Source organism: Cynara cardunculus (assembly GCF_001531365.2).
Source record: "Cynara cardunculus var. scolymus isolate 2C chromosome LG 6, CcrdV1, whole genome shotgun sequence".
NCBI lineage: Eukaryota > Viridiplantae > Streptophyta > Magnoliopsida > Asterales > Asteraceae > Cynara > Cynara cardunculus.
The window spans coordinates 6,830,990-6,839,173 of record NC_037533.1 but is presented as its reverse complement, the minus strand read 5'-3'; the positions used below and the strand labels follow the sequence as shown (position 1 = coordinate 6,839,173).

General features: G+C 37.5%; 1 non-coding gene across 1 annotated transcript; it reads right to left on the bottom strand.

Moving 5' to 3' along the window:
- Window positions 1–110: 110 nt before the first annotated feature.
- LOC112515030 lies at window positions 111–273 on the bottom strand. Its single transcript, XR_003069487.1, has one exon. It is a non-coding gene; the product is annotated as a U1 spliceosomal RNA (small nuclear RNA).
- Between the last annotated feature and the right edge of the window lie 7,911 nt (window positions 274–8,184).

The window sequence follows — 8,184 nt, the reverse complement described above, 5'->3', positions numbered from 1 at the left end:
ACTCGAGCCCGAATCAAGCTCGAACTCGAGCCCGAATCAAGCTCGAACTCGAGCCCGAATCAAGCTCGAACTCGAGCCCGAATCAAGCTCGAACTAGAACTTGAATCAAGCTCGAACTCGAACATAAACGAACATGCCTAAATTATAACTTAGGTTCGACCTCTTGGGCCGACCTTAAACTGGAGCGCCTCCAAAGTGCAATGGAGGTCGCCAACCTAGGCCATGGGTCATCTTGACCACCCATTGACCCCGTCCAGCGGTCCAGGTAAGTACCTTCTCTCTTCCCCCACCTTCTCCTTTTAAACCCATCTCTCCACCTTTCAATTCTTCACTCATTACCGATGTGGGATCAAAAATTACACTTATTCATTCACTTTCAGAAGCTAAATAAATACAAATTATATATTAAAATTATATASAAATTATAATTTAAACTAAATAAATACAAATTATATATTAAAATTAATACATAATATTATAAAAGGGTAGGGAGACTAAAATGTGTATAATTTATAAATTATATTAAAAGAAATCATATTAAAATCACATTAATATTATATTATAAATTAATTGTTATTAATTTTTTATATTGTATATTTTATAAAATATATTATATAATTAATTATATAAAAAATATATTCGAGTATCTCACGAGCCTATCGAGTCGAGTATCAGATAGCTCGGCTCGACTCGTTAGTATGTCGAGTCGAGCTCGAGTTCGAGTCGAACTTATTCGAGCCACCCTCCAAAACCCACCAAACAAAAACTCACCCCTCATTTATACCACCACTCCTCTCAACCCGTCTCTCCTTCCAAGCCGCACAAATAGATATTTTGTTCTTAATAGTTATTTCGTATCCGAAATAACTTCCATGATTTGGTCCCACGAATCTGGCATATTCATCCAATCTACTGCTTGTAAAATGCTTTCCCTTACCTCTCTTGAAAAAGTACACTGAAAAAAGAGTTGGATATGGCTATCCATGCAATTATTACAGAACGAGCATTCTAAGTCCGAAGGCTCATCTTTCCAAAGCATACGATCTTGGGTAGGAAGGCGGTGATGACTAGCAAGCCAAAGACAGAAACCATGCTTAGGGATATGTCCTAAAAACCAAAACGATCTATACCAAGGCACAACCGGGTGACTCCCCTCCAGAGAAGACCAAGTTGTACTAACCGTGAACTCCACACCAAAGTTGAGATTATCAACCCATAAAACTCGATCACGAACTAAATCATTCAAGGACGACAAAAGAGAAATAGCAAGCACAACATACCTGAGACACCAATCAGTCAGCCACTCCCCACCCAGACTTAGAATTAGCTCCCGAACCATAGTATCAGTAAAAAAACCACAAGAATGAATGAATCTATAGGAGATGAAGGAAGATAGATGTCCACAAAAGAACCAATTATCTTCCCAAGTGTTTGAATCTCGTCCTTCACCAATCTGGGAGATCAAAAACCGTTGCAATTAGGGTCGTAAATCCAGCAACTTGTGCAGAACCCACGACCAATTGGAGTTTTTCCGAGCCATACAGAAGTGCGAAGATCTAAGATTATTCCGATACACCCATCTCACCCACAACGAGTTATGGTGCCTCACAATATCCCAGATGTGTTTAGCAAGTAATGCCCGATTCCAAGTTGTCAAACGCCTAAGACCAAGTCCTCCACTCTTAAGAGGCCGACACACCACATCCCAAGATAACCTGCACCTTCCTCTAGAATTATCCCTAGAAGACCAAAGATTCCGAAAAAGAGCTTCAATATCGAGAATAATCCCAGAAGGAAACAGGAACATAGACATCCAATATGGTTGTAAAGATTGTAGGACCGAAATAATAAGTTTTCTCCCCCCCCCAAGGATAGGAACTTAGACTTCCAATTAAGAATTCTACCCTTAATCTTAGCAACTAAAGGGCCATAATCACCTGATTTCAAATGGGTATGGGATAAAGGAACTCCCAAGTACCGAAAGAGGAAAGAACCAAGGTTGAAAGGGAGACACTCAAGAATAGCCTTCTTAATATTAGGAGGGACATTCCCAAAGAAAATCTCACTCTTTTCAAGACTTTCCCCTAAACCCGAACGATTCTTGAAAAGATGAAGCACCTTTTAAGAACCTCAACCGACTGGACATCACCTTTTGTGAACACAAATAGGTCATCGGCAAAGCATAAATGCGTCAAATGCAAGTCTTCATAACCTCTATGATACCCAAAATCGCCAGCTTCCCAAATACATTGCTTGAGGATCATAGAGAACCCATCCATCACAATCATAACGACATAAGGGGATAACGGATCCCCTTGCCTTATCCCCCTTCCTCCATGGAAAAAACCATACGTATCACCATTTTCCGCAATCGAATAAGAAGTATTAGAAACCATCTCCTTTATCCATTTTACCATTATCGGGTGGAACTGTGATAACCGAGTCTTGATTATCGCCTGAGAGAACTAATACATGACTATTTATTATATGTTTACGTGACAGCATGATAAATTGATATATTTGATCATACTAGTATGTGAGTTTTTATGCATAAATGTGTATGCATAATGTCAATATGCATGACTAAAATATGTTAGTATGCATGAGTTTAGTATGCATAATTATGTATGCATGATAAATAAAATAAAATACATGCATGATATCATATATGCATGAATGTGTGTGAATGCATGATATTTTATGTATAAGAAGGAATATGTATGAATGCATGCACATGAAGGTTGTTTTTAGCCGACTTTCCTTTAAAAGGAAAGTATGTAAGGAAGGTTAGACATCCATTTACTTCTTCTCGCAAATTTTAAACTTGAGAGGGATTTGAGGTAGTGTTGACCGGATTACTTGTTGATTGAATTTCTAAAGTTGGCTTCGAAAGAATTTCAAAGGTGAGTGGTTAAATGTCTTTAAAAGGTATTTTGATTTACATATTGAAATGAATTATAAACCATTACCCTGATTTGGCTTTAAATCGGACAAGTGACGTCCGGATTATGTTATAAATCAGACACGTGTTGTCCGATTTAGTTTTAAACTGATCATAGTGTTGACCGGATTAAAGAGTTGGTGAGATTTTGATATATGTCAATTGGACAAGGGTATTGAACGGAGAAGTAGGAATACGATCAAGGCTGTCCGATTTGATTTTAGTCCGAACGATGTAATGTCCAGTTTAGAWGTAAACCAGACAAAGCTTGATCGGGTTATTCTAAGACTATCTAGATTTATAAATCGGACAAGTGAACTTGTGTTGACTGGATTGTTACTCCGGCCACGGCTTGACCAGAGATGAAGTGTGGCCAAGTCAAAGTGTTGACCAGGTTTCTGAGGTTTGACCGAATTTGTATTTTGACTTCAAACCTTTTGATGATTAGTTGAGTTAATGGCATATTACCCTTTTAAAAATTTAACAGGATGGGTAATTTCATTTATATAAAAATGGTTTTGGAATTGTTTTTGGATAAAACATGGATGATATTCCATTAGAACAATTATGACTCCGGTCTATTCTAATTGGAAATATTCTGTAAGAGATTTGATGAGGAAATAAGGATGGCATATCAACGAGAGATGTACCATAGGATAAGGGTGGCATACCAAGGAGATGTGTACCTTTGGATATAAGGGTGGCATTTGTATGTGTGTGTTATGTGATATAACTCTTACKATTATATTCTTTAAGATTACTATGATTTTGAGTCTTTATTTATTTGTGACTTAAAGATTTAGGATTATGGTTGTTTTTGAAAATCATAGTCTGGATGTTATTGAGAAGATGATAACAGAATTATGGCCTGAAGCTTTGATTAAACATTGTTTTTAATTAAAAAGGTTTAAAGTGGTATTATTTGAAAATTGGCAGATGCTAACCTGTTTGGTTTGAATATTTTATAAAGCCGAATGATTGGCCTTGGAAATTGATAAGTTATTGGTATCATGGAATATATGTTCATATAATTGTTTTATATGAAAATTTGATTTTTAAATAATATTTTGGTGATCTTCACCCTGCAATGACATAGAAAAAGGGATCTCACTAGACCTTCTGGTCTAACCCTTATTTTTTTGTGATTTTAAATATGTATTGCAGGAGGTGCTGACGGTAAGGGAAAGGGAAAAATGTGATATTTTCCTGTATGCATATCTGTATGAATATTTGTCCATGATACATATAGTTTTTGGTAGATGAACGTTGATTAGTACAGGAAATGTATTTTTAATTTTTGGACCATGTATTATGTATGGTAGATTCTTGTACCGTGGGACCTGAATGGTGTATAAACATGTATTTCTTGTGAATGGAGTATATGTTATATGCAATGTGTGGTATGGGGTGTTACAGAAAGTGGTATCAGAGCCTGAGTTTAAGGGATTTACGTATTTAAAAGCATGATACCTAGACTTAAACTATTTAATTGCATGTTAGGGGTCCCGGACATAGTTAGCACCATTGGAAATAAATATTATGAGTTAAAAGAGCAGTGTGTAAGGTAAATTTTAATTACATCTGGCCAGTGTAATTAYGAATTTACAGGTACATATCTGGACTTAGATACTTCATTATATTTGGGAATGTGAATACATTATCATTATTATTGAAATATGCAGATATCTAGCCGAATGCAGAGATCTGAGAGAATTGCTCGTCTTGAGTCTGAGAAAAGAGAGGAATCACTAGTAAATCTTCCAACAAGTATTTCTGGAAATAGAGGTCAGGGAAAAACCAGGGGAAGGGGCAGAAGAAGAAATCAGGCACAAGGAAGGGGTCAAGCTGAGACTCATTCCGAGCATGAAGAATCTCACTCTGGAAATGTTCATGAAGAACAGGTGCCACACCCAAAGTACATAACAAGAGATATGCTGGCAGAGGAAATGGGAAAGTTAAGGGAAACCTTGACATCCATCATGGGGATACCGGCAAGGATTGAAACGGAAAGAGTGGAAGTGCATCCCTCTGTTCCAGTTGCTCATAACAAGGAGGGAGACATTAAGATGTTTTTGACTTGTAAACCGCCAACTTTCTCTGGGGAAAGAGATCCAGTTAAGGCTATGTGCTGGATCAAGGAGATAGAATCTGTGTTTAACACCATTAGGTGTCCAGAAGCAGATAAAGTTCGATTTGCCGTATCCGTATTGAAATCTAATGCTCTGTTTTGGTAGGAAGTTCAGTCATTGGCCAAAACAGATGTCTTACAAACGTTATCTTGGGCAGAATTTGTGAACCAATTCAAAGATCAGTTCTGTCCCAAGACGGCTGTAAGGTAAATGGAGGAAGATTTTCTGAAATTGGAACAGGGTAATGGAAATGTTTGGGAGTATATTGAAAAGTTCATCGAGTACTCTCGATTTTCTGAACACTACATTTCATCATAATCCAAGAAGGTAGAGAGGTATATCTGGGGACTAAAACCTTCTATCCATGAATTTGTAATCGCTATGAACCCTGCTACCTTTTCATTAACCATGGACGCAGCAGAAGTTACTGAGCGGAACAAGAACCGACAGACAGAGGGTAAGGTTGTTGAGAATAGGAAATGGGAAGGGCCTTCGTCTAATTTTCAAGGGTCAAAATCGATGAAATATGACAATAAAACTGAATAGAAGGTCGGTGAGAAAGTATGTGCTCGGTGTCGACAGGTTCATCAAGGGGACTGTAAAGCAGACCCGAGAAAATGTTACAAATATGGTGAGGCAGATCATTTGTCAAGAAGCTGCCCAGCCAACAGAAGATGTTTTAATTGCAATTCCCTAGATCATATTCGACCCAACYGTCCGTTGTTGAGACTATGGGGAGTAATGTATCGGGAACTCGGGGATGACCCAACGTATCCAGAGGAGGACAARGATGGGCACGGGGTCATTCCTTCCAGATGACAAAGAACGAGGTAGAGGCTGCGCCAGATGTAGTCACAGGTACATTCCTTCTGAATTTTATACGTGCTAAGGTGTTGTTTGATTCAAGTGCAAACTTTTCGTTTGTATCACCATTATTTGCTCAATTTGCATGTTTGAATTATGTGCTATTTGACGATGAATTAGTAGTTGACACTGCTAATAGTCAATAATCTGTTACTAGTGTATTGAATAACTGCATTATTGCTATTGAGGGGTGTGAGTTACCAATTTGATTGTTTCCAATGCTGATGAAAAAGTTTGATGTAGTAGTTGGTATGGATTGGTTGGCAGAACATCAGACCAGTATTGTCTGCAATAAGAAAATGATCAGAATTATATTGCCAGACAGAGGGTCAGTTGTTATCTATGGTGATAGTCAAAATCATCAAACTAGCCTTTTGCCTGTGTTAAAAGCCCGAAAATGTATTTGAAAGAAGTGTCAGGGATGTTTGGCATATGTTATTGATGCAAAGAAAGAGAACGGAAAGCCAGAATTGATTCCATTTTTTAGTGAATACCCAGAAGTCTTTTCAGAGGACTTGTCTGGTTTACTGCTAGACAGAGTTATTGAATTCAGAATTGATCTCTTACCTAGGGCAGCACCAGTAGCCAAGGCACCGTACTGGTTGGCTCCATCATAATTGAAAGAACTGGTTACTCAGTTAAAGGATCTGTATGATAAAGGATTCATTCGACCCAGCACTTTGCCCTGGGGTGCTCCGATCCTTTTTGTTATGAAGAAAGACGGGTATATGCAGATGTGTATAGATTATCAAGAATTGAATAAGTTGACAATCAAGAATAAATATCCTTTGCCAAGGATTGATGACTTGTTTGATCAACTGGTGGGGGCAGGATATTTCTCAAAGATCAATTTAAGATCAGGGTATCATCAGCTTAAGGTTAGGGAGGAAGACATCGCTACAACAGCTTTCTGAACTAGGTACGGGCATCATGAATTTTTAGTTATGCCGTTCGGTATAACTAATGCGCCCACAGTCTTTATGGATTTAATAAATAGGATATGTAAGGAGTATCTTGATAAATTCATTATTGTATTCATCGACGATATTCTTATATATTCTACAACCGAAGAGGAGCATGCAGAACACCTTCGCCTGATACTTGAACTTCTGAAAAGAGAAAAGTTGTATGCAAATTTGTCCAAGTGTGAATTTTGGTTAAGGGAAGTTCAGTTCTTAGGTCATGTCATATCAGAAGCAGGGGTGAAGGTAGATCCAGCAAAGATAGAAGCAGTTGAGAAGTGGGAGGCCCCAAAGACTCCTTCTGAAATCCGAAGTTTTTTGGGATTGGCAGGCTATTATCGTAAATTCATTCAAGATTTTTCTAAAATAGTCGTGCCATTGACCAAATTAACTTGRAAGAATGTTAAATTTCAATGGGAGGAAGAACAACAAAAAGCCTTCCAACTATTGAAAGATCATCTCTGCAGTACCCCGGTGTTGACTTTACCAGATGGACTAGAAGATTTTGTAGTATACTGTAATGCCCCAATCCACATATTGCATGTAACACATATTTCATACCAAAGAAATTCATATTCATTTACCATTCAGGCCCCTTAGTACAAGAATCTTTCATGACTAAATACAAGGTCCAAAAATTCAAAATACATATCTTGCACTACACAAAATTGTTCATCAAAAACAACTCCTCATCCAAAACGCATATAAGAAAAGTATTACATCTTTCCTTTTCCCTTACCTTTTGCACCTCCTGCAACACATATTTAAAATTACAAAAAAAAAAACGAGGGTTAGACTGAAGAGTCTAGTGAGATACCCTATTCATGTCATTGCAGGGTGAAGGATCACCAACACCTTTATAAAACAACTATTCATATATATATATAAATAAATATATAAATACACAAGAACATAATACCAAATCATTTTCCACTTTCCAAGCTAATCACGCAGCTATTCAAATCTCATACTTTTGAACCACTCGGGTTCCATACAGTGTCACCTTTAAACCTTTTCTCATCAAACGAGGTTTAAACAAAGTTTCATACCAAACCTGTTCTTTTCTCCTCAATAACATCCAGTCTATGATTTCCAATTAAGAACTTTGATACTAAATTCTTAAATCACAAAGAAATAAAGATTCCAGACCTTAGTAGTCTTAAAGGATATAATAGAAAGAGTTATATAAAAACCACCTCTCCTTGATATGCCACCCTTATCCCATGGTACACCTCTCCTTGATATGCCACCCTTATATCAAATGTACACCTCTCCTTGATATGCCACC